Genomic DNA, 25,551 nt, shown 5'->3' with positions numbered 1-25,551 from the left:
TGATTGAATACTGTATTTTCTCATAAATGTGGCAGGAGTATAATTGCAGGGTGGAAAAAGAAGGGCAATATACATTCACTTCACTTTAGAAACTAAATTAAACCTTTGACTTAACTCACTTCTATACCAGCTCCCTGCAGGCATTTCTACAGGCTTCATTAGAGCCAACCTAGAGGCCATGGAAAAGGTCTTACAAAAGACTAGCCAGGAAGCCAGTCACAGACCCAGATCCTGCTGCTACAGAGCACAATCTGCCTCTTGGCACCTCGGGCTTGCAGCTGCCAGGCACTCTCCTTATGTGGTCACTGGTGTTGGCTCTGAGGCTGGAGCAGATAGACGAGGAGGGCTGAGGGGGAACACATTCATCACTGCCAGCAAAGAGTGGAGGCAGTGCCAAGTCACTATGTAACTAAGCACATGTGCCAATTTGCTCAGTAATTGGATTGCTATTTGAAAAATTAAAGTGATGTCTAGAAAATTCTAACCTTTGCATTTATGAAGTATGAAGGTTGTGTCTGAGAGCCCGAACAGGAAGAATAAAGGTGATCAAAAGTAGGTGTTTAGGAGAGCGAACGTAGGAAGTAATTTGATTAATTTCAAAAGTGTTGCCCCAGCCTCACAAGCAGACACTCTGTATAGAGAGACAAAGAGCAAGACACAGTGCAGTGGAAAGCTGTAACATTATGGACAAGCTGTAACCCATTGCTTACTAAGGAAAATTAGTGCAGACTTGTCAGCTGAAAGCAATTCATATAAAGAAAACATATAATTAGAGGGAAGGGCTTGATGTACTTGCTGTAATTTTTTCCCTAAAGAGGGAAAAAAACCCGGCGACTGTTAATGGGCATTATAATATCTTTTCATTTTTTTCTGAGCCTGGAAATTTGTTGCTTCTGTCTGCTATTGTATACATTACTCAAATGCATTTGCTGAGCGAGTCCCATGTACTAATATTAAAAATTAATTATATTGAATTATCCAGCTACAGAGAAAACTTCTTATTAAAAGCACGCCTGTGCCACAACACTTTCTGCTCCCCCTGAAATCAAATTCAGACCTTGCTTTGACTTTGGTAGAAGCCTAATTATATCCCAAAATACAGTTACCTAAACAGTCCTTCAGGCGTTTCATGATTCTTTGCAGTTGAGCTCACTGACCACCCTTATTCAGCTAAAAATTTTGAGCATATGGATACAATGGATTATAAATTCTTCCTAAGATAATATTTGTAGTTTAAAGTATAATCCAGTTGCTCGTAGACATATAAAAGTAGTGCCTGGGTTCTTCATCACTGTTAAGCGGAAACTCAAGCTGGAAGCCCCGCGTTTAAAATAATAAAAAGTAAAAATGTATGGACTCATACTGAGGAAGAACTATTTGGAACCTCTGTGAAATGTCTGATTATTTCTCATGCACTCAGTCCTGGTAGAATGAGGTTAACACATGTCAAAGCAGAGGCTCGAGAAATTTTGGGTTACATTTCTGCCCCTAGATGGAGTATTCTGCACACTGGTATTTTGGATATTTTGGGAGAATGGAGCTGTGTGTTAGGAGCCTTGAAATGCCTCTTGTTCTGAATTCCCTTTACAGTGTATCAAGTGCTGCCCATTGGGACCAGAGTAACTGGGTCCCAGAGACCATTTAGAAGAGAAAAATCAAAATAGGGTTTGTTTGTATAATTGATCGGATACTATAAAGGGCACTGCAGTTTCTTAGTATCTCTTATTTGTTGGTTAGTAATAGATATGTACGTAAAAAAGCAAGAAGTCTATATTTTATAAAGTGCCACTAATTACTACGAAACATCTGATATTTGCAGCTTGCAGTGCTCGGTGTTTCTGTGACTTTCATGGTATTCCCTTCTCTTAGTATACTGTGAGTGCCATGGTAACGTTAACTGCTTGTAAAACATTTTAATAGTGACCACTGTAATATAGAGGTTGTGTGCAAACAGCATGCACCATTGCTTCGGAGGAGTTTGTAACATTTTGTTTTTGTCACAATCTGAGTAAAATGCTGCCAGATTTCAACAACTGAATCCTAAACTTGCCAAATGGGGAGCTGCAAGTAAGTTCTCTTCTGCAGCCTCTGTCTTTGACCATCTCTGGAGTTTCATTGATACATTCCTACCCAGCACTCAGGAGCTTAGTGAAGCATGGCTCCAGAAAGCTCCAAGTTGCTTGGGAAAAGCATTTGGCTACAGACACTGCGTGTGGAGGGGGGAGGTGGGTGTCAGCTTCGAAGCCAGCTTTTGAAAAACCTAGATTGTTTTATGCTGTGAGCAAGAATTCAGCTGTAGGCTCTTAGCTCAGGTATGTTCGCATGCAGGCTTCTGGTTCAGTCCGCTGTAACAGGAGGGACCAGCTGCAAAGTTTGTCCCTGGACTGGGAGCTGGATTCCTGCAGAATCCAGGATTTTGTTTTGGACCTTTTTAAATATGATGTAAATGCCAGCAGCTTCCTAACAACTGTTCCTGAAGCTCAGAGCAGAATTTAGAGCGGACCCTTGTGGGTTAGGGAATTGCACAAGATATCCCTTCTCAGAACAGAAAGAAAAAGCCCGACAAAACCTAAGCCATCTGACCAGAGTCCTGAGAAATGCTTTCCAGCTTTCAAAGAAAGAAAGGGTCTTAATTCAGATTTGCCGGAATCGTCTAATTAGTCCCTTTAATGCCATGCACCTTATAGTCTGCGCCACCGGATTCGTCCTATAAATGAGACGATGGGCTAATTCATCTTGGCAGCAGTAAACAGACCTTGTGATTGTCCTCCTTACAAACACCGGCCTGATTTTAGGAAAATGCTTTGACCAAGCCTGTGTCCCTGCTCCCTCCCCCGCGTCCCCCCTTTTCCGAGTGCTGCCTGTGCTTCTTGCCCTCCTTCTTCCCCACCGACCCACCCTACCCCGTCTCACACACAGTGACATACCTCACACATTTGCCACTGCTAACAACAACCTGTCAACTCTTTCTTTGCACCGTGCTAGGCGCCCTTTGTTTCTGCAGCCCAGCAAGCCTTGCAGCTGTTGTCCGAGGCCTGCTCCGACAGCCTGTGATCAGTCAGCTGCAAAATCCTCCCTGAACAACTCGGTATTCACAGCTCTAATCGGGCCAGCGGACTGTTTCCTCCTCTCTCGCAGTAAATCTTTATCACTTGCGCTCTGCTCGTCAGTTAGTGGCGCCAGCTCTTTGGGCTGCTCTATCCCTTTCCCATACTCTGCTGCGCCGTGTGCTCTGAATGCTAACTCCAGCCTTGTTTAGACTCGGGGCTGCCTCGCTGCTGCGGTCCACATGTTGGGAAGGTCCAAATTCCTGCTCCCTCCCCATTTTTAAGCTGCACGGACACCAAGTTTATCTCTCTCCAATTGCAGAGATACTCAAAAACTCCCTCCGTCTGCCTACTTCGTGTTGTATCCATATAAGTTAATTATGTGATTATCTTTCTGTTTCTCCCCAGCAGTCTGTCATGCTTCTGTTTAATAGCTGCCTTTGGTAGGAAGGCGAGGGTGAGCTGCCCAGCCTAGGGAAGCTGGGGATGGCAAGGGAAGCCCTGGGGAAACTGGCACGAGCTTAAATTTGATCGCATGCCCAGGGCTATTAACCTTCCTCCTAATGGTTCCCCCACGGACGGAAACACATTTCCCTCCATCCTGTTCCTGACTTGATGCCATCTCAGTCTTTTAAAAGATTTACGTCAAAGATGTTGAATTGTGAAGCAGATTTTTAGAGAAAGGATCAAAGTTTGCTTTCTTAGGATCCCGGTTGAGCTGAGGAGAGTCCACAAAGCTTTTCGGGTGAGGTTTGTGTCAATCTGGAGTTGCTCAGGATTTACACTTGTGGAGCTGAAAGCACAACTTTATCTGTGCCTGTTGCAGCTCCTGCCACAGCACAAAAACTCCTCCTGCCTCCTTTGCAAAGCGTTGTGGGTTTTGTTTTGCTCTGTGTTGTACTTGGGCCTGGGATTTTAGACGACAGAGAGTGTAACTATTGCTCAGTTAAACAGCGAGGTTTGCAAAGAGATTCATCTAGCTTTCAAGTAGAGCTTGCTGGAGATTACTTTTAAAAACAAATTATCCAGCACAGTGAGGTTTTATATGTGTTCGTAAGGAACCTGGAAAGCTTTTGCCTGAACAGGGGTCTGATGACCAAAAACTGCTGTTTTTTAATCGTCTCTGATGCTGAATCCATTTCCAGCGCTGGAAAATCCATTTCTCTTTCTGCTTCAGCTTCCCACACCTTAAAGTCCTTATTTTTCAGCCCTTCCAGGTGTGTGTGTGTGTGTGTGTGCGCGTGCACAGGGGTGAAGATTAGCCAAATGTAGAAATATTCCTTTAAGAGTAAAACATGAACTGGCTTTAAAAATATGTTGTTGCTATTAATTTTATGAGGCAGCTGTAAAATAGATGCTGCTTGGAAAATCTGGGTTCACGTCCACTCAGACTTTCTACTCATCAGTATAGTGGAAGGTAGATTTGCTTGATCAAAGATAAACTCATCTGTACGGGATTTTTTTGTGTGTGTTGATGGTCAGTTTGAGCTTGTAAATAGATGCGCAAGGTAAATTTGATGACGACAGTCAATCTGACATGCAGAGGAGCACTGCAATTAGACGGTATTAAGCAGGTATGTCCAGCAATACGCAGGTAACATGGGGCACTGCTGAGTCACCGAGCTCAAAGTTTGAGTTTGACAGCCTCAGGTCTGTCTCCTGCCTATCTGTGTCAGTCTGCAGTTGTGTGCACTTTCTGGCCGCTGTGGTTGTGTTCTGTTGATGTGCTCTCTTTAAACTGCTCCCATATATATCTCCATATGGGATGTTTTGCTGCTGTGTAACCAGACCTATAAACACATTTTAGGCTTAATTTAGGAAAATAGCTCAGATCTTTCTGGAATTTGCTACAGAAACATTTGTCGGTCTCAGTGTGTTCTTCAGCGAAATTGAACATCTGTAAACAGGATTTGAATACTTTTTTTCTGTAGCCTGTCTGCAAGGGGAAAAAAAAGTCTATGAGAAAATGGGCTGGTTGAACCATTTGTTGCGGGAAGCTTTACTGTTGAAAGTCCTCCTATGATCAGAGTCAGTTGGTGGGACATCAGATAAAGAAGATACAATAATATCTTGACAAGCCCCAGGCAAGCATCTTAGATAACCCTTTCCCTTGCCCTGATTTTTCTTTTTCTCACCTTACTCTTCTTTGTTCCTTTCTTCATGTCCCAGGGTTTTACCTCTCATCCTTTGGTGACCCCAGCTGTCTCCAAGGTCCTGGAGGCTCCTCTGAGACCGGTGCCCTGGCTGAGTTTCATGGTTTGGCTCACATGGCTCTTGGCACAAGTGATAACACGAGACCTCCTGTGCAGTCAACCACCCGTGCTTCATCTGTACTTGAAAGTCTCATCTATCCTGTGAGCCTTGATGGAATTTCTTTGTTTACAGTTTTAATAACTGCACCGCTTGGAGGAAATACGGGTTGTATACCCTGACACCTACCAGCTAAAAGTGTAATAGCAAATTTAGTCCCAGCACACCTTATTATTATTTTTGTCAAATAGTCTGCAGTAGGCTGGACACAGTTATTTTTTGATGTGAATATCTTCTATTTGATGAAGCAGTTCTGCTTCACCATACTTGGAAGAAAACTTGTCCAGTTCCACGGCATGAAAAGCAGTTTATTTTGAAGTGTTTCTCAAGCACTTCATGTCCTTCAACGTCCTTTAAAAATCAATATGTTGTATGTTATATTTTTCTTTGAGTAAAATCATGGTAGCTCAGGATTTATCCATAACACTGATACAGGGGAAGGAAATATTTTGTCTTCTGAATTACAAAGGAAGGAAGGAGCTTCTGTCACTTCAAAGGGTCGGAACTGAAAGTAAATAGAACAAGAAGACTTTCTCAAAACTGAGCATCCAATCTCAGCTCCCTGCTTCAAGAGGCAAGCAGAGTCTTTGTGTTGACCCAGAGCTGCAGTGCAGGCTTAGTATTTTTTTTTCTGTTAATGGTTACTGCTAGCTACTTGTTCGTGGCTGTAGGCTGAGCAGAGTTTGAGAACAGCTGATCCATTCCCTGTTCCAAATTGAGGAAGGACTTGCCTTGCCTTTTCTAATGTACATGTGTATCTGAATACATATGTAGGAGCAGGATATTCTAATGCTCTGTTTTTAAGGAGCAATGTCAACATTTCTCTAGCTCCTTCTGCATCTGCCTTAAGAAAATTTCAGACACCAGCAACATTCTATTAGAAATTTTTTCCCAAGCTGCTGATAATATGCTTAAGCTGTAATTCCATTTTGAAATAGTCTTTTAGTCTAGGAATTTCCTCGTCTGATTTGCCTCAGACTTTCCAGAAAAATTCTACTTTGGCATAAAGTTTGCACCTGTGAAAGTTCAAGGAAATCGGGTTAGCTTTTGCTAAATGAGGAAGGGATTCTGCCAAAGTTGGGTTTACAATGAAAGGCTAGTATAAATATGGACAGACTAGTCTCTTTATAATTATTAGGTAATATTAATGTATAATCAGTCCCATAAAGAAAAAAGAAATCTACATGGCCTTTATATTGCTTAAAAATGCATTTTTGTTTCTTCTTTGGCTAGTCAGGGGAGAATGTTTGCTATTAACCCATCTTGTTTAATTTTGTGAGCCGCCACTTGTGTGCGAATTTCCTGTACATCTTGAACAAAAACATGTAAAAGATGAACAAAGAACGAGGGGGGAAATTATAAATGGATCCATGTGACTGCCTCTTCTCCAGACATTTTTTCCCTCACTTAGGAAGTTCAGAGGGAATGCAGGGCCATGCAGTGTGTGTTAAAGCTGATGGAGTATCTTTCTCCCTCAGGGTATTTCTTTAATCAATGTTTCTTTATACCATTAGGTCATCTCTTCTTTCTTTATTTATTTATTTTCTGAAGAATCCTTGTTTTGTATGTTTTCATGCATCCTGACATTTATTCTCAGAATTATGGCCTGATCACTTCCTGTCCTTTTCCTCAAAATTTCTCTCATTTTATCTATTTTAAGTGCTGAAGCACAAAGATAACCCCATCATAGTTCTCTCATTTTCCCCAGCGGTTCCCCCCCTTGCCTCCCCGCAATGAAAAATGAAAGGTCTCATGGTCTTACAGATTTTCTTTATGCTTATTTTGGCCTATTTGCAACCCAAATACATCATCATGCTATAAGACGGCTCTCTAAGGCTCTTGGATCAATTAAAGGTAGCCCTATTCATTGCCAGTACAAACCTTTGCCTATTAACTCTTTCAAAGGGCATTTGTCATCGCAAAAAGCTGTGAATGCTGTCTGGGTTCATTGATTAAAAAAAGGTATTGTTTTAAGGCTGCTGAATATCTTAATTAGTTGTAATCAGAGGGTAGCTTGTGTCTGTAAAGTGATACAGTTACCTTTCACCTACTTGCTTTATTCTGTGTGTTTTTAAAAGAAAAATATCTCAAATGTAATTTAAGCAGAGTGTTTTTAGGGTACAAGAGGAGTGCACTTGCTGATCAAAGTATAATTTATGACGTTATTTTATAAAGCCAAATATTTAATGTGCTAACTCAGAATACGTCTCATTGGCTTACAACCAGCCTTGAGAGGGTAAGTGGAGCGGCGCTGCTCATTGCCAGCTATCATCCTCCTTTCTTCGCTCACAAATCCAATGTCTGTATTCTGGAAATGTAGAAATCCACCTCAATTCTGTAAGCACTCGCACGTGTGCTTTGCTAGAGCACACGAATAGTCTGCTAATACAGAATACATGCAGCGCTGTTTGCCAGACCGAGGTAGAACTGGGTAACTTTTTTTTTCAGATCAATAATTCATTTACCACAATTGTGCTCTCAAACTTGCTGCAGCTATTTGTGAATTTGTACCAAAACTGTGAAATTGTTTAAGCTGGGAAAACGTCTTTTCTGCTGTCCCTTGAATCAAAACAGTGGTTAATAGTAATCTGTTTCTTATTTGAAGAGACCCCTCTGAAAATTAAAATCTACGTTTTTTCCTTGGGCTTCATGAAAAATTATGGTTGCACTCGATGCTCTTTTGGTTTATTTTTCTGACAGAATAGTTTGCGTTTCCCCTAAGATATTTCACTCAAATCAAGTGGTTATTTATGTGCCTCTAATGGAGGCATTGGGGTGTAAACAGATCCCTTGCAGTCATGTGTATCGACGATGCATCAGTAGCTTGCATAATCTAACCCTCACCCTCTGGAGATGCATTTCCAGAGATGATGATTTAGGGATATATGCTTTTCTTTCCATATTTGTGTAAATATCTTACAGAGACGAAAAACACACTTGGCAGAAAATCTTAAGTTAAATCGCGGTTGGTAGAAATGCGTGCTTTTGCTCTCGGAGACTGCATAGAATAGTAGCAGTAAATGACATTTTATTTGTTTCATTTTCGGAAGGGGAGGAGAGCACAAATGGTGTCTTAGTGGGGAGACCCCCTTATCTGGGAGAAAATATCTTTAGAAAGTACCTCACACGCTGACCAGGTGCATTTTGTTGCTGATGCAGTTTGGTGAGCTGTAAAGCAGGGCAGTGCCATGTCTGGGAGCCACCAGACACGTGAATCTTTAGCATCTACTCTCAACTTGTGGTTTGCTTGATGAATTTTATTATGAGAAATCCATGCATGCTCACACAGGGGTTCTCAAGGTAATGTAGCAGACTTATGTAAATGCTAACAGTACTGTATCCAATCTCTTATTTTTCAGTGAATAAGTATGCTAAATAACACTTCCCTCACAGGACGATTTTGCTATAGGTGCTTAGATTCATATTGTGAGTACCTTATTTCCTTTTAATTTTTGTAATAAAAATTCTTCAAAAAGACTAGTTTAGTCTTCAGACTGTAATCATCCCTGTTTCATAGATGGGGAAAAACAGCCTGATAAAGATTAAAATCCTAATTCAAGAAAATGCAAAAGCTTTTTGACATGTTTTAATGTTCCTGTGATTTTGGAGTAAACTGTTCTGAAAAGTTTCTCTGGGATGTTGTCAGAGGCAAAAATAGAATATGCATTTGAGTTGCAGACAGTGCCTCAGTCACAGTATTCCTTGCTGCAATATGTGGACTTTAGAATTTTTCTTTATTCTTAATGATAAATGTGAGGCATTGCATGGTTACACAGCAGAGGGATTTATTTTAGTAGTTGGTTATTGAATTCAGTGATTTATCTCCACACCAAAATTAATTTTAATGTTGTAGTATATCAGTGTAGTTCTAACCTTTTCCTTCAGCTTTGTACATTTTCACTGCATCGTGTAGTGCATCTTCTTTGGTCAGGTGCCTTGGAAATAAATTTGAAGAAATAAATACGCACATTTCTACAGTAACTGTGGTGTACATATGAATTTCTATATAATGGCATTGTGTGTCTTGCTCTGTACAACATTTTTAGTTTTTTTTGTAAAAGTAGGAGATGATTTATGAAGTGTGACTCATTTTTCCTTCTCCACACTGTTCCAGTGGAAGAGCTCAGACTGCGATGAGAAAAACTAGTACACGTTATTAAGAATTCTGATAAAGTAGGCTGAATAAATTTGTTTTCTTTGTGAGCCTTAATCCTGTGTTGTATTGGCTTCTTGGACATGGCTAATTTATTTGGAATTCCATTCTGTTCCCGACAGCATTCCTGATTAGCAGTTTGATCACCCGGAGCAAAGTTACATACCAGCTTTCAACTCTTGTAATCTAGCAGTGTAATTTTTTCAAATGGACTCTTTTCTTTCCTCCTTTGCCCTAGCTCCCCTTCTTTTTGTGTCCAAAGAGACTTTAAAAATAAGCAGGATAACCTGTTAGTAGACTGAAAGATTTGTTCAAAACACAATGCAGTTTGCTGAATGCCCAACTTGTGTCTGGCCACAAAGCATCTGATGCAAAGTTCAGACTAGAATATAGAAAATTCCAAAATCATGGTCCGATCAGTGTGTGTTTATAGTGAGTTTAGTGTTTTGTAGCTATCAAAATGCAATTTAAGAAAGCAAATGATTAGGGAGAAAAAGCTAAAGCATAAAGCCTGAGCCATGCAATCCCGCACCATTTTTTGATTTAGTGTGACAATGGTAGTCTGATAATTCACTATTGCACACAGGGCTTTAAATAAACATAGAAAGTTTTTGTTGAAGTTAAGCATGTGTTTAATAAGGACCTTGTTGAATGCAGTCATATTTTTGATCATGTCTTCAAAGTTTCCATGACTCCATTATTTTCCAAATAAAGCTTTGTAAGAAATATTTCAACTATACCTTTCACGTAATGTACTCGTTTTAAAGTAAAAGAATAAGGTTAGGAGCTGTATCAGTCCAGCACGTGAAATGTTTGCCTTCTATCACTTGTAAAGGATAGCAATTATTTTCAATGTTTGCTTTTTATGAGTAGCGTGGGTCTTTCTATGATCTGTAGTTTATCAAAGCGCATTCCGCCTGTGGTAAATTTTAGAAACTTTACTTATCTATGTAGTAGTTAAGTTTGTCACATGCTAGACCTCATATGGAAATTGCAGTTGCATCGTTGTTCACTTCTGTCAATGTTGACTTAAGCTTTCAAAACAAATGATGACCGAGAAACCCAAATTTAATTGTAAATCAGGGACAGATTCTGATCTGATCTCTTCTTGGTAGAGCATGGGAGGAGCATCCTCACTGCGAAACTGGAGGAAACATGGCATAATCTGCTGAAGACATGTAGTTACAGATGAAAGGGAACTGTCTTTCCCATCCTGTGATGTTTCTTAAGGTCCCAGTATGGTTTTGTGCACAGTGAGATGAAAGTGAGGTTTGTAAGTCATGAGAAACTGGGGAATAGCTTGAAGATAGGTGGCCAGGGCACTCATCAGGAGACACAGCCTGTGGTTTTATGTATGAGTGTTTTGACTGTCTAATACTTAGAAGAGCTTAATCTTGTTCTGATCTTAAATTTTACGGATCTAAAAAACAGCTCCTGACAAATATATCATCATACCTGGAGTGTGTTTTGCCAGATTTTCTGCTTTTGAAAAGCTGGCATTTCAATTGAAACATTATTATTTTGTACTATTTTTGACTAAACAAATTAAAAATAAAATTCTCTACTAGATTGACGTGTAATACCATGAATTCAGTGGAAAAAAAATCCACTGATGGAAGGAAAGCTCTGAGAATGAAAAAGCTCTGAGATGGTTTAGGACTAAATCCATTCTGTCCAATTTAATTCAGTGATAATTCCTTAATTTCACCAGCAAAAGTCCAGAGGATCTTTCCAAGAAAAAAAATTACACAACTGAGTGTGAAGACTTAGCAAGCTGTGTAGGGCCTCTGGCAACTGAAGAAGAAAATGGGTGTAATAATTGCTGATAACATATTATTTTTATGTTCATAATATATGCAAGGCTTTTTTCCTGTGAGTGGCTATTAATATATTTTTTTGCATTTTTATTCTTGTTTGTTGCGAGATGGTTGTCTTGGATGTTACTAATATTTTAATTCAGTGATGTGATTAAATACTGTGGCATGTACACAATCTTCTTGGCTACTTCTAGATGATGTTCTGATCACACTTCTGGAAAGAAAATTCTGCAAGCTGAAGGGCAATAATTTGTCTGCTACTGAGTATTGCAGTGTACAGCAGCATATGGAGGAGATGATGCACTCACAGCTCCTGAACTGCAAAGGTCTCATTGAATCTTTTTTAAAACACACGTCTCTCTAGGTAATCACTTTTAAATCAGATTTATGGGTTTAGTTTCTTTTCCTTCTAATCACTTTCCTTCATTTTTATTATTTTTCCTACACTGTGCTTTTTTTTTTTCCCATTTGTGGCTGTGAGGCCTTGAGGATGTATTTGAGTTTGAGTTTTACAAACACTTCTGGTTTTATGGACACTAAAGTTCTTGAGAGAAGATATAGGTAGTAAATGAAGTGTCTTACTTCTGTCCTTGATCATGGAAAGGGGCATATCGAACTGACTGTGGTGGGAGGAGTATGTTTGCTGGGGACTTTCCAGTAGAAAACCAGTGGGGCAGGTGTTTGTGCTTTTCTTTGACTCAATACAACATTGAATGGTCTTGAAATGTGCTTATTATCACAAGTTATTTGAAGTAGGAATTGACTTTGAATGTTTGGTTTTGTCCTCTAAAGCTATGAATACCTTGATCTGGCTCTTTTTAAGTGGTGTTTTATTTTCCGTGTGATGTAAAATGCTTGTTCAGGAGATTTCATGTGTACAAACTGGAGCAAGGTGCCTTTTTCACTCTGATAACTGTAGCAGGCACATGACTGAGAGATAAGTGCTGGTCCTGAATTTCTTTCTTTCATTTTTTTTTTTTTTCTGTGTTCGTTGTTTTTTTCTTTTTAGCAATGAACTGGGAATTTCTTGTTAGCCGTGCTGACACCTGCAACTCTTTGCCATTTTTCTTTATAGATATACTGACTTTTGAATATGTGGTAAATACAGTAAGTGAAATATCCTTTTAATTTCTTTATATTTTGAGATATATTTCAAATTGCTAACAGTGGATGTTTATATGATTATTGTTGTGCTGATTTATTGCTTGTAATTTTACTGGATATTTTAAAATTTTAGGAATGTAATGGTATTTTAGGAAGTAGACTGTTTTATAATTGGAACTGGAAAATTGGATATGAAATCTGTTGGCTTACCTTTTAAAAGACCGTATTCTTTGATTTTTTTATTTTTATTTTTTGCTAAACTACCCTTCAGAGTACCAGGGCAATTAATTACATGATGATAATTTAATAGCAAAATGCAGAATTTGTCTTGGAAATAGTTTCAAATTAGAGGATTTTCATAAATATTTATAGGAGGAGAAGGTAATAACGTTGATTATGTGATGGAAACGTATGTTAGTGAGAAAATACCACCCATCAGGAATACTCTTCTATCATGCCGTTATTCTCTAGAGAGGTGATTAGTTGAAAAACGATTTTAGCAAAATAAACTCTGAGCAGAGAGGATGCTTTTACATGTGATACAGCATACGTTCTTTGAAAAGGCAAATCAGTCAAAACAATGCCAGGCATTGGGAACATACGTTATTTGAAAACATATATTTGGAAAAATTCAAGCAATAATGATTTATATATAGGTTCTATGTAGTGCTTTTCCTCAGTGAGTCTCAGAATACTTTGCAAAGGAGAGGAGAACAGCGATCCATATTAAACTGCATTTTCTACAGTCACAGAATGTTTTCCTCTGGCACGCAGAATTGTCCTGCTTATGCTGTACATTAATTTTCTGTGCAAGGAAATCTGTCCTAAGGAGTGAAATATAAGCAGAAAAATACTTTCCTTCCGTCTTCGGCAACTGATGGTTCCTTTGTGTGAATAAATGCAGTACCTGCAGAGAGTGCCAAGCTGACAGCCGTGGCATGTGGAGCCAAAGACCTGCAACAGCAGTAGGGGAAGCTTACCCAGCTCTGTGTCAGCCTGTCCTAAGGAGAGCCCCGTGCCAGGCACCAGGGTTGTGCGGTTTCCCTTCCGGCTTTGACACCTCTCAGGGAATGCCGGAGATGGCATAGCTGAGAACCACTTGTGAGCCTGGGGAGGAGGCACCTGTTCGTTTGGAATGAACCACCAATTTGTTCTTCGTGTGCCCTTAAATAACCACTGGGCTTCTTGCCACTAGCAGATTGAACTGGAGCTGATGGCCAGGGAATATGATGTGCTGTATGTCACAGCAGTCACGTTAGCTAATACTGAGCTCAGTAAAATCTGCTGGTGGTTTTCAGCAAACCTGCTAGAGTACGGACAGCAGGATTGCATTAGGGTGGAGGTGATGATTGTCACGGAAGAAGCACTTTTAGGTACAGCAAATGCATCCATCCAGAGGATACAGAACTGTACTTTCTGAATTAAGGCAGTTATCATTATCTCCACCAATAAATTACTTACAGCTATAAAGTGAGTCAGTTGCCCAAGGGAGTGTGTAATGCAGAGCCACTGGCTGTGGGCTTACGGTGGTTGTATTATAGCAGATAGAGCCACTGAACAGTTTGTCAAACTGTTGTTCCCACTTAAATCCGTTTTCAGATTTAATTTCTCATCATCTTTGTGGATGTGGGTCTCTTAAAAACAAGCAAGCAGGTTAGAGAAACACCTGTCAGGAATGGCATAATTGGTCTTGTTTTAGGACAGGCTGATAGACCTCGCAGGTCCCTTTCTTCCCTTTTTTCCTCCTGTAGTTGGAGGTGGCCCTACTTATATATATGTGTGTGTGTAAATGTACATATATACATATTTTCCACCATGCCACATTCTTTCAGCAGAATCTTAACTAGTTGAAGCGAGGAGTCCCTTTAAACTATGCATCTTTTGAAGTCTGTAGGTATAGAAAGACACTCATTGTTCAGTGCACCTCCACAAAGAATCCCTCTTAATCCCGACTGTGTGTATTCATCCCTTGGTTGAGCCTTCCTATGCAGAGGAATTTGAGTTGATTCACATTCCTTCATAAATGCATGTAGGGTAATACATCAGACTTTTTCCTTTTAAGCAATCTGATCAGTTCTGACACTTTCCAACTCCATTAAAATATCCCCATAGTAGTTAAGAGCACCCATTAGTGTGAACAAACTCCTGAAACCCCTTAAAGTATTTACTTTGCCATGCCATTTAACTGTTTACAAAGCCTGGAGCTTTGCTTCTGATACACAGTTAATAAAAGGGAATAGACTAAATTTTTTCCTTGTAGTGTAAATGTATCTGTGTTGTCCTTGTAGAAGACAATGTGTCGGATCTCAGGAGGCTACCCCAATCAGGACAATTCTGACCAGAAAATGGTAATGTAAGAGAGTATTGACAATTGATATTTTGTATGCAGTTTGGTTTAACCCAGAGTTTTGAAATTCAGGGATGCAGTCTTGACACTGTACTATGGCTTGGACCTCCTCCAAGTCATTTCTCTTACTGTTAATCCTTCATGTTTTTACCTTCCCAACTCCACTTGTCCAGTTCCAGTTGCTGAGATCCAGGCCCAGACAAGGTATTAAACATCTGTGTAAGTTCCTTGTTCCCCTTCTGAGCTGCGTGCTAGAGTTTCTGCTTGTTCTAATGGAGACTTGGCATCACTGGGGACCTCAAGGTATTACTGTACCTATTCCCTGATTTTACAGGAAAATGAATGTAGATTTCACAGAGCTTTAAGTCTCAGAATCAGGCTTTAAGTTCTTTTAGATGGAAAGTATGGTTTCTGGGCAAAGCAGTTTGCTAGTTGAGCAAGTTCAAAAAGATCTTAGCAGTTCCAGTAATCACTCATTTCATCAATCCTCTATGTTTAAAGTGAGCTAAACCAAGTTCTTTCCTATAGTGTCTACTTCAAATAATGCTGCTTTACATTTGGAGAGCCAAATAAGGAAATAGGACATAATCTTCCAGGAGTTTCTTTCCCTTTTAGTTCGTCTAACTCAGAGACTTGCTGTAACAAGAGCCCTTCTTTCTATGAAACCTGTTTAACATATTCAGCTAAACAAACTATCTCCTAAAGAAAGCACGAGCATTTTTTGTGTGTGCCTTGCTCTAGCGTTGGCTTTTGAGGACATTTCAGCGTTTGTCGACGCACTAATTGAGTGATGCATTTTGGACAGCTTCTGTGTTCTGATTTGTTTTGTTGTGCTTTTTTTTTTTTTTTTTCCCCTCCCTCCCTTCTTCCCCTTTTAATTTGTCTAGGAGAAAAAAAGCCCCTCCAGTGTTGTTTCCTGCAAAGACCATTCTTAAGAGCTCGTTGGACAGCGCAGGGCTCTTGAAGTGATAGCTAATTGGTGAAAGAAAGGCCCTGATTGTCTTGAGGGAGCTGGAAAGTGCTGCGTGTGCTGCTGAAAGGGACTAGGGAGAAGGTGCCTGGTTTCGCTGAGCAGCTGCTGCTGGAGATGTTTGGAGATTACATCAGCATTGGAAAAAAGGGGCAAAAAAAAAAGTCCAACTTCACAGAGACAGAGTTTATGGAGTTTTTTTCCCCTTCCAAAGGTCTTCTGACAATACTGTCATTGTCAATATAAGAGTTGTTAATTCTTTATGAATAGCACATGGGGCCTCTTGACTAAATAGTACGTTACATGTCCCAAATCTGTCAGCTGGGCTCTTCTCTCACATGCTAGTGAGATCACTTTGATTGGAATGTTACAGGAATTGCGGGGCCGGCCACAGAACTGAATACTGCATTATATAATTAGATCTCCCCGAGTATTTTTTTTTCACATTACCTCATTATTCTAGCTTAAATATGGAATCAGTCCTTTTGATGATTTTGCTGATTGTGATTATATTCATACGATTCGTTTTATGGTCCTGCCTTAGTGCTTATATAGATTACAAACTGTCCCAAAGGTTTCCTGACAAGAGAAAAAAGGACTAAGATACTTCAAAAGGCTTGTTTGGATTTGAACTGGCAATGGGGACAACTGGACAAGGTAAATGGAGCTAGAGCAGATTTTACTTCGGGTTCTGATGAGAGAGAAATGACCTGCTGAGACTGCAATTGACTGAAGAGTCTTCAGAAGGCCTCGTGCTGACAGAGAGGGGGGGAAATCCAACAACTGATTGAGTCAAACGACTTCCTATCAGACTAGGGCAAGAATTTGTTGTTGGGAACAGACTTGTGGACTTTTGCCAATGAAATGATCTGGACAAGCTGGAAGGAATCCTATTGTTGGGCAGTCCAAGACTGCCAGTGGCCCAGTCTTGATACATGAAATGTGATGGCTTATTGCCTGCTGGACAAACTGCTGATCTGCACGTTAAGATGTCAGCTGCACAGCCTGCCTGGATGCAACAACTGACTGCGCCTGAACGAGCACGAAGATTACTGGCCCAGCTTAGGATCTGTGTCTAAGGAAGCAGATTTACAGAGTGGAGTTTTACATGATTGACTGCCTTGTTGCTAAATTCTTCTTGTGGTTCATCCCGGTCAGTCGGATCAGAAGCTGGATGTTTTTAACTGTCTATAACCTGATGATTATCCCCATTTCTTATCAAGTGAAATATGCGAATAATCGTGCATTGCACACCACTGGAATACCCTGTTCCATGAAAAACAGATCCGTACATCTGAGTTTGTCTGACAGACTAGCTGTGCTTCAGCAGCGTCAGGTGTGGGGACATGCAACAACACTCAGAGCCCTTGCAAAGTAATTTAATTTCTAGGCTTTCATAAGAAGCTACTGGGACACAGGAAGATTTGACGACTTGCCCAAGGCAATAGTGACTTAGGATTCTTTGGTTAGTGCGTCTTGCAAAATGAGACAGGGGACTCCAAGTGAATTGTTTGCTTTCAAATGGCTGTTATACTAAGTCAAACATCTAAAGAATCTTGCTGCAACAACAGAATTTAACATATGCTTTTAAGAACTTGGTTTTCCTACAGCAAAAGTAGGAAAATTGTACTGCCTTGCCTGAGAAAGGAAGTTGAAATGCAATGTCCTTGGCCCAGTCAACTTTAAAAAGGCTTCTCTGGGTTGATGATTTTTATGTCATTTGAAAGTAAAGGCTCCCACGTGATAAACTAACTTTTGTGTCTCTTGGTAGCTTACGTGATGATATCAGACTTCAGCCTAGGTAAAAACCCGAAGCATTCCCGTAAAGAGTTTCTGGCCCATTCATGAACACTCCTACAGGCTTGTCTCATTTTAGCAACTGTTAATCAGCCCTTATCACTTTGTTGTTTGAAGCCTCCTAAAATTCAGACATGAGAGGTAGCATGTGTTTAGGCTGTGGAGCAGGGTAAATGTCAGGTCAATTGATTGCAGCTTCAGGTTTTATTTATGGTGGATGACCAACCTACAAGACAGCCTGCAATGTCTGAAGATGCATGCCATTGCCTTGGAATCTAGCTAGTTAATAAATTATGTCTAGATGTAACTAATCCCCTTGTGTGTTTTTGTGGATCCTAATTTTAATGATGATTGTCTCATGTTTGTTTTTGTGTTCCCCAGCACCAGCAGACCACAAAGGGAAAGTGAAATGGTGTCTATTTGATGTGCAGACATACCTTTGATAATAAGTAACTGGAAAAATAGGCACAGCGATCCATTTTTCTTCTGTCAATTAAACATGGCTATTCTTAGCTGTTGTATGCATCATTGTGAAGAAAATGAAACTTGTAGATAAATTGATATGATAGTGCCTTTAAAGAACAAGTTTTCTAATCCATTTTTTTAATTTAAACTATACTTGACAGTGTCATATATTAATCATTTTAAAATGTGGATATAAAGAGAAATGCTACAGATGGAGCTGTGGGTTAATGTCCTTAATGTTTGGTGATGTTCAGAACTGACACTGGTGTGGAATTCACGTCTTTGATTCCTTTATTCCTGCAGAGCAGCATCTTGATTTTTCCATGTAAATCAGAGATCATGCTCTTGTTATAGACCATCCTCTTACACAGGCCACATTTTCATTGGTCTCTGTGGCACAGTTGGTAGGGCTGGCAGGATGGAATCACCAGAATGGTTTAATGCCTGAGTTGTCATAACCACACCCTTAAATGGTTTGGGGGGTGGGGTGCAGAAAAGAAGGCTGGTACTGAGTGATCTTACTGATTGGTAGTTATAAAGAATGGGGGATATTTACCCTGCCAGATAGGGGGAACAGCCTCTCAGTGGGCTGCTTCTGTTTGCATTTGTCTATTTGTTTAATTTGGACCCTCTGAGTTGCACGAATTTCACCCTGATTCTAAGAATGTTATGGCCAACGTCTGTCAATATTAGATTTGCATCCTATACAGGTAAAACTGGCTGGAACCCCGAAGAGTTTTAGAATGTCAAAGCTTTGAGGCACATAAGATTAATAAAAATGAATGTTTTGACTAAAGAATTCATTTAAATGATTTGAATGCCTATCATAGAAGGTTGTGTTACCTCTTAAACTCCATATGCATTCAAAGCAATTTTAATAGCATTGTGGTTAATTTCTGCTGTGGATTCATGTTCTTGTTTAGTGCTGCAGGGCTTATGCTGTTATCACAAAATCAGGGCTATTGCTCTTTTAAGTGTGCAAAGTGTAATGGAAAGGAGGATCTTCCTCTTTATTCTCGTAGACGTTTTTCCTTTCTCTTTTTGTGGAGACAAACAAAATCTAGGCCCATGTCAGCTGTGCAGTGACATGGAAGTGTTACTGTTTCCTGACCCAGTCCCATGGAGCACTGTGCTGAGATGCCTGAAATGAGAGAGAGTGTTACTTCAAGAACTGAAAGAAATACAGGTCCGTCCACTCTAGGCTGTGACAATGTGTCTTGATTAGTCTTGGGACCAAAGCCATGTCTCTGCAGGACTGTGCCCTGGTGACAAACCAGCTGGGCTGGCCATGCTTGGGTTGGCGTTGCTGCCTAGTCACTACACACTGAGCCACTGCATTGAGCAGTCACATCACCAGGTACACCTGGGCCCTGGGGTGCCTCTGGCACTGCTGCACAGCATCCTATTATTCCCAAGGGCTAGTGTGTGGAGTTGGAATTCAAAACAGGATTGTTCTGCTGCTTTGGACGGAGCTCATGTGGAGCCAGCTTCTGATTTACCCCCTGCCTGAAGCAGTCACAATGAAAGTAGAAGTTATTTTTCATTGCAAATGGTGCATTTGGCCCAGTTTTGTGCCTTTTGAGGTAACTGTTCTGGTGTCTGAAAGCCCGTTGTATCTTTATGCTTTTTAGAATTTTTGTCACAGATCTTATGTTGTGCTCTGATTTAACCGTATCTTTTTCTTTCAGGAAAATGTAATATCAAGTTAATAATGACATTTTTACTTGTTTTACAGTATTTAAAAAAAAATAAATAAAGCTAGGTTGTCTCTGTGCTTACAAGTTATTTTCTTTTTACAAGACAGAGTGCAGCAGAAGAAAAAATTTTGGAGAATAACTGCTTCATGTCAGGTAGTTGTACTTAATATTTAAGTTCTATCCTGAAGCCCATATTTCAATGGGAGTTGAATGGGGTTGGCTGGGAATCATTCTAGAGTCTTTTAAAACTAATTCCATTTCAGCTAGGTATTTAAGAAGATACATACGCCACGCTAGTTTTGATTGTGTTTAAGGACATATTTAAAAAAAAGCATGTGTTTAACAGCAGTTTTCAGCTGTGGACAATGTGAATGAAGACTGCAGTGTGGAGCCACCTTTCAAGACATGAAACCAAGGTATACGTAAAGGAATAGAAAAAATAAAAAAAAATCACTAAATACTGTGATGATATTAAAATTCCTTACAAATGTAACATTAATTTATATACATAGGTATTCAAATCCACTACACATAAGTATGTTCCTGTTATATTAAAGAAGCTTATAGGCCACCTGTGATGTACTTAAAAAAAATAATAATCTGATATTCCACTGTTACTCATAAAAGTTTGTGTGTGAAATGGTTTCTTGATTTCTTTTTTGCTTATCTAGTAATGAATACATATCAAATATATTTAAAAAAATAAATGGAAGTATACAACATGGATGCAGAACTGTTGCTGGGATATTGTAACCATTTCTTACATTTATAGGATTATGCTTTGTTTTGTTCGAAGCCAGTGATTTGGACAAAAGTGTGAGTCAGTTATGTAAGTACTATTTCTTTTTTTTTTTTTTGAGACTACTCTTGGAAGGTTATCATGACTTCCTATTTCTGAATTTCCTCTTCTAAGATCAGTGCGTGTCTGTCTTACAGGTGTTAGTAGGGTCAACTTCAAACGTTGGAGAGCATTTATTTACTTTGGTTGTACACCCTTGGCTGTAAGCATATACAGATATGTATGTGGGTATGTGTTTCGGCATGTATTTGCATAGATTTTTATATGGAAATGTTAATTTTTTAATATCTTATGATAACGGCCCTTCCCACTATGTTATGCTAGCCAAGCTTGTATAATTCTGGAGGGAAAAAATGACTTGGATCAAACTGCTTAAGTAACTGAAGTTGCAAAATCCTCTTTGCATTGGTGGATATCAGGGCTGTGGAAATACCCAGTGACCATTTTTTGGTACTAGTGGTACCATTTTAACCAAATTTGCTCCCAAACCAAGTAGCCATATTGAAGTTCCACAATTAGTACTTTGTGATTTTTCTTTTGCCAGGACTCAGAATCTTTCTGATCTGTAAAAGCTCAATTGATTGTAAATATCCTGTCATCTGCTAATGTAATTTCTTTTTGACGTTCTGTAATGTGCACAAAGTTGGCATTATGGACTGCATTATGGTATGGAGAACTAATTACAGATAAGCTCATAGTCTGATGAGCGTGTAATTATATTTATTGATTAAAATAAGTCTATAATTTTATTTTGCAGTGTCATTACAATGGCATCCACTTAAACAATTACTGTCAAACCATGTAAACCAAACTCCAGTAGGAGTCCCTTAAATAGATCTGGCGATGCAACAGGTGGTCTAATTACTTTAGGTAGCTCCATTACAGCAGACTTCAGTGGAGAAGCTGAAGACACAAGTAGGGATACGATTATGTTGACTCTCGCAGGAGGAGTCTGAACAGCTGGAGGCCCAGTGGCTTGTCCGCTAGCTCTTTACAATGAGCTGCCATATCAGAAACTGAAGCTCAGGGGACATCTTGTAAGTAGTGCTGCTACCCTCTATGACACAGCTCTAAAGAGCAGAAAAATACTGTTAGAATCTCTCTGTCTAGATTCAACAGGGCATCAAATTGTAGGACAATTAAATGGCAGAAACCTCATCTCAGTTATGGTAACAGAAACCCAGAGTAAATCCATAAATGCCGTTGTTTTATGCTTGATTGACACCAAAATGGGTGACCTTATAATGTGCCCCTTTGATTTTCAGTACAGGCGGGGCTAGTAACAGCATCTATTGCTAAGGCTGCCAGGCACTTCCAGTCCTGAAGCCCTATTTGCAGCTATTCACAACTTTGTCAAAGTAACTTTTCAAACTAAACAAATTTTCCGTGTTGCATTGGGTGTCTGCCTCAGGCTGAATTCTCTTCAGAAAGTTTCAGCCAGAACAGTTTAGTGCCTTCCAAGAACAAGGCTAGAGAAAAATACATTGTTTTACACATGCTAAAAAGTATTGGCAATATTTTCTCTGACGAGATGTAGTCATCCCATTTTGGGACATGCAATTGGTCTGGATTTTTTTTTCCCTATCAGGGATGTGTAACTCTTGTTCACATAAAAAAAATTACCTAAATACCTACTTCAAATTCAAGGGGGACAGGACCAGATCTGATGTGTGTAAACAAGGATAAGGAAATCAGCAGGGAAAAGAAGACACTGTAACGACAGTTTAGGCAGAGGAGGAAAGTGTCTGTGCATAGTTGATAGAAAACGAGCTGGACTGCACCATGTAGGAAAACGGGCATTAAGACTGAGAGATGGAGATAAGAGGGTGGACAGAAGCTGTTGGGTTGGTGAGAATCAAGCCCTGTTCAGGCAAAGTGAGTGGGACAGAAATATTGGGCTGCTCAGAAGGAACTGGGGGAGGCTGCGTGTCCAGATCTGGTAAGGAACAGCAGTGTAGGAAGCAGAGCTGGAAAGAAGTGGTGAATGACAGTGAAACAAGAACAGCCAGTGAGGGGGTGGGCACTGAGGCTGGATGTAAGGACTGAGAGCAAAACCCACGTAAAAGCAGGTGAGCAGTTGACTAAATGCCAGCATGAGGTAGGAGACAGGCTGAAGGAAGTTAGGAGAGCTTGGGCTAACAGACAGGGTAAAAGTGGAGGCTGAAGTAAGCGATAAGGCTGAGGCTGGGAGGCTGTCTTACTGAGCAAAGAGATTTGTCCTGGAACAAGAGGTCCAGAGAAATGCCAAAGGGATAAGAACAGGATAAAATGTCTGCTGGACCAGACAAATACTGGGACTTGAGTTTCACTTTTTTTTGGCTATCAGAAAATTTCTGTGAAACTTACTGTCAAACTTACTGTCAAAAATTCCTCTGTCCCATCTGCCCCTCATTCTCCAGCATAAAGTGCTCTGCGTCTATATACTTGGGCGTTGCTGGTTAAACACAGAATTATCAGCGTAGCCTTGTGTGCTGGGCATCTAGCTGGCTGTATTAACAGGATGTAACAAAGTTAAGTGCTGAGATGAAGATGGTGATAGAATTAAGACTTAATGTGCAATTCTTGTTCTGCCCCCAGGCATTATGATACAGTCTTAAACTGCTCTTTTCCCACCAGTTCTTTTGCTCGTTTATTGCTCTGGCTGTCATGCTCTGGGACTGAAGGTTGCAGTGACAGTGCTTTGAATGTTCCAGAAAGATGGAGTGTGGAAGGCAGAGCTTTAGGAAGACTAATGTTTTGAGTGCAGTCATGAGGAAATTAGTCCTGTCTTTGCCTGTCGTTGAGTCCTGAGTGAAAACACTTAAATGTTTTCTTTTACTTTTTTGACTGCTTACCTGGAGAACCTGTGTCTAACTTAATTATGTGCCCAGAACTAGTCGCTGCAGATTAAGTCAGTGTAACAAGTAAACTGGTACCAGTTTAACAAGTAAATTGGTATGCTGAGAATTTGAATTCTGAGAATCTGAAGTGTGACACTTAAGATGCAAATAGAGTAATTTTTCTGTAGGTTGGTTTCTTATTGCAAGATGGAGTAACAAGGATATAACAAGAATGTTAATCAGCATTTATGGGACATATAAAAATTAAATGACATTCAGGAGGAAATTAATTATTCTTGCAAAGGGAATCAGAAGAAAACATGAGAACTTATTATGTAAGCACTGTCCATCCTCTCTGCTGAAAGTAGAAGGAATCCCTTGGAAAAAATCATCTACTTTTAAAATAAGAAAATAAGTTTTCTTCCCCTGTGTCATATAAGAAATCAATAGTTGCTTCTCTCAAAGCTGATAGTGAGCTTTTATCATGTCCACTGGACTTGAGAACTTTTATCATGTCCACTACTCAAGAGAAGAGTGGACAGGTATAGCTAGTACTGCTTAGTTTCCAGATCTTGTTCACACTTGTGCGTGATAGATGAAGAGCTTCCAGCACAGAGATGTAAACACTCTGGGTGTATGCAGAAGAATAAAAATACGGGAAATTTGTGTAGAATAGAGACATATATAGTATTTAGGTATGCTTGGGAGGTTTTTAGTTTTGTATATTGGCATTAGATAACTAGACTGAGTATCAGAGGTACATGCCTAAATCCCCTTTTAGGAAAGGCGCTGATGAGTTTGGAGCCCAAGTCCCATATTTAAAGGAATGTTTGAACTTACAACCAGCACTAGCCCGTGTGTTTTAAGAGGCCATTTTCCACAAGCCCTGGCTGCTTCCCCATTGAGAGTTGCCGGCCTTAGAGCTCTTCATCAGTGTCTCTAATTGAAACTCATGAGGTTGATAATCTGTCTTTAGTGTCAATAATTGTTTTGGTTTCTTTAAAGATTTTTTTTTCTTTTCCACCCATATTATTAAAAAAAAATCTGCTGGATTTTGGGAATTACTGGCAAATAATAACTCTAGAGATTGATATGTCTCCTCCCTGATCTTTGTATTAAGACAAATTCATGGAAGAAAAATTCATTGGGGCTTTAAATGCAGGAAATCCTTGTGCTATAGGAACCTGAAGAGATTAGAGAAGCATCACTACGTGCTTATCCTGTTCTTAGTCTCTTAGAATATCCAGTGTTGATCATGATGGGGCATGGTGCGGTGTTAACTGGACCACTGGTCTGATTCTGCAGTATTCTGCTCTACTGGCCCAGGATGTTGTCTTTGCATCTGACAATTATGAGTCTGTCCATTATGTTATTTAGAATTGACCGATGTGACAAGTGCCTCCAGAAGGCAGGAAGAACTGGCATCTGCTGTCTGTGAACTCAACAAAGCAAAGTGTTGTGCTGAAAGGATGAAGAAAAAGTCGGCAGTCCCAATTATGAGCTACCTGAAGGCACGTAACTTTAACACTTTCTGTGCTGATCCCAGAGCACGTACTTCTAGAAGCATACCTCTGTGGCTCTGGCAGTTGATGAGATATCTGATTTTGTCTGCACTCTGGTTCTTTCTTTAGACATGCTTTCTTTGGCATGCATTTCAGACCGAATGTAGCGACTTCCAGATTTTTAGTCCCTGCAAAATGTCTCCCACCACGCCTAGATTTAAAAGGGCGCAGGATCCAGTTAGCTAATTTGTTCCTAGGCAGTTAAAGTACTTTACATGAGCTCTAGACCATGGAGCAGATTTAACGTACTATTTTAAGAATATGAACAGTGTTGCATAGGGGGACGTATCTGTATCTGTCTCAGAGCAATAATCTAATTGGAGGGCGTCCTTTGTGTAACCCTGTTAACATTTTAGACTATTCTGGGAAACCCTGTGGCCCAAGTACTATGGAATGTAGTTAGGAAAAACAGTGTTTTCTCAAATATTTCAGATGTGGAATATTTATTTTGTAGCCAGAGAAACTTGTTTTGTTGCCAAGCAACTGACCATGAGTAGGATCCACTGCCAACTGTACTTGAAAAAAGGAAAAAACCCAGTTACCTCTCCTCAGTCTGTGTGTGAGCATTTACAGTGCAGTCAGGAGAAATTTTAAAATCAGTGCGGGAAGATTCACTGGTAGTGGCCTCAGGTCACCAAAGGCTTTTCCCTTCACCATCCCCTCA

The 25,551-nt window shown here is 39.9% G+C and overlaps 1 long non-coding RNA gene across 1 annotated transcript in view; it reads left to right on the top strand.

Moving 5' to 3' along the window:
• The first annotated feature begins 11,538 nt into the window (after positions 1–11,538).
• The window catches only part of LOC310900458, a 53,046-nt gene continuing 39,033 nt past the window's right edge, over positions 11,539–25,551 (top strand). The window contains exons 1-3 of the long non-coding RNA XR_014585139.1: positions 11,539–12,434; positions 15,666–18,720; positions 20,480–20,536. This is a non-coding gene — a long non-coding RNA (uncharacterized lncRNA). The remainder of the gene's footprint in view (positions 12,435–15,665; positions 18,721–20,479; positions 20,537–25,551) is intronic.

The sequence above is a fragment of the Anser anser genome (genome assembly GCF_964211835.1).
Source record: "Anser anser genome assembly, chromosome: 5".
Classification (NCBI taxonomy): domain Eukaryota; kingdom Metazoa; phylum Chordata; class Aves; order Anseriformes; family Anatidae; genus Anser; species Anser anser.
Note: the sequence above shows the minus strand (reverse complement) of the source record. Positions and strands in the feature narration are given on the sequence as shown.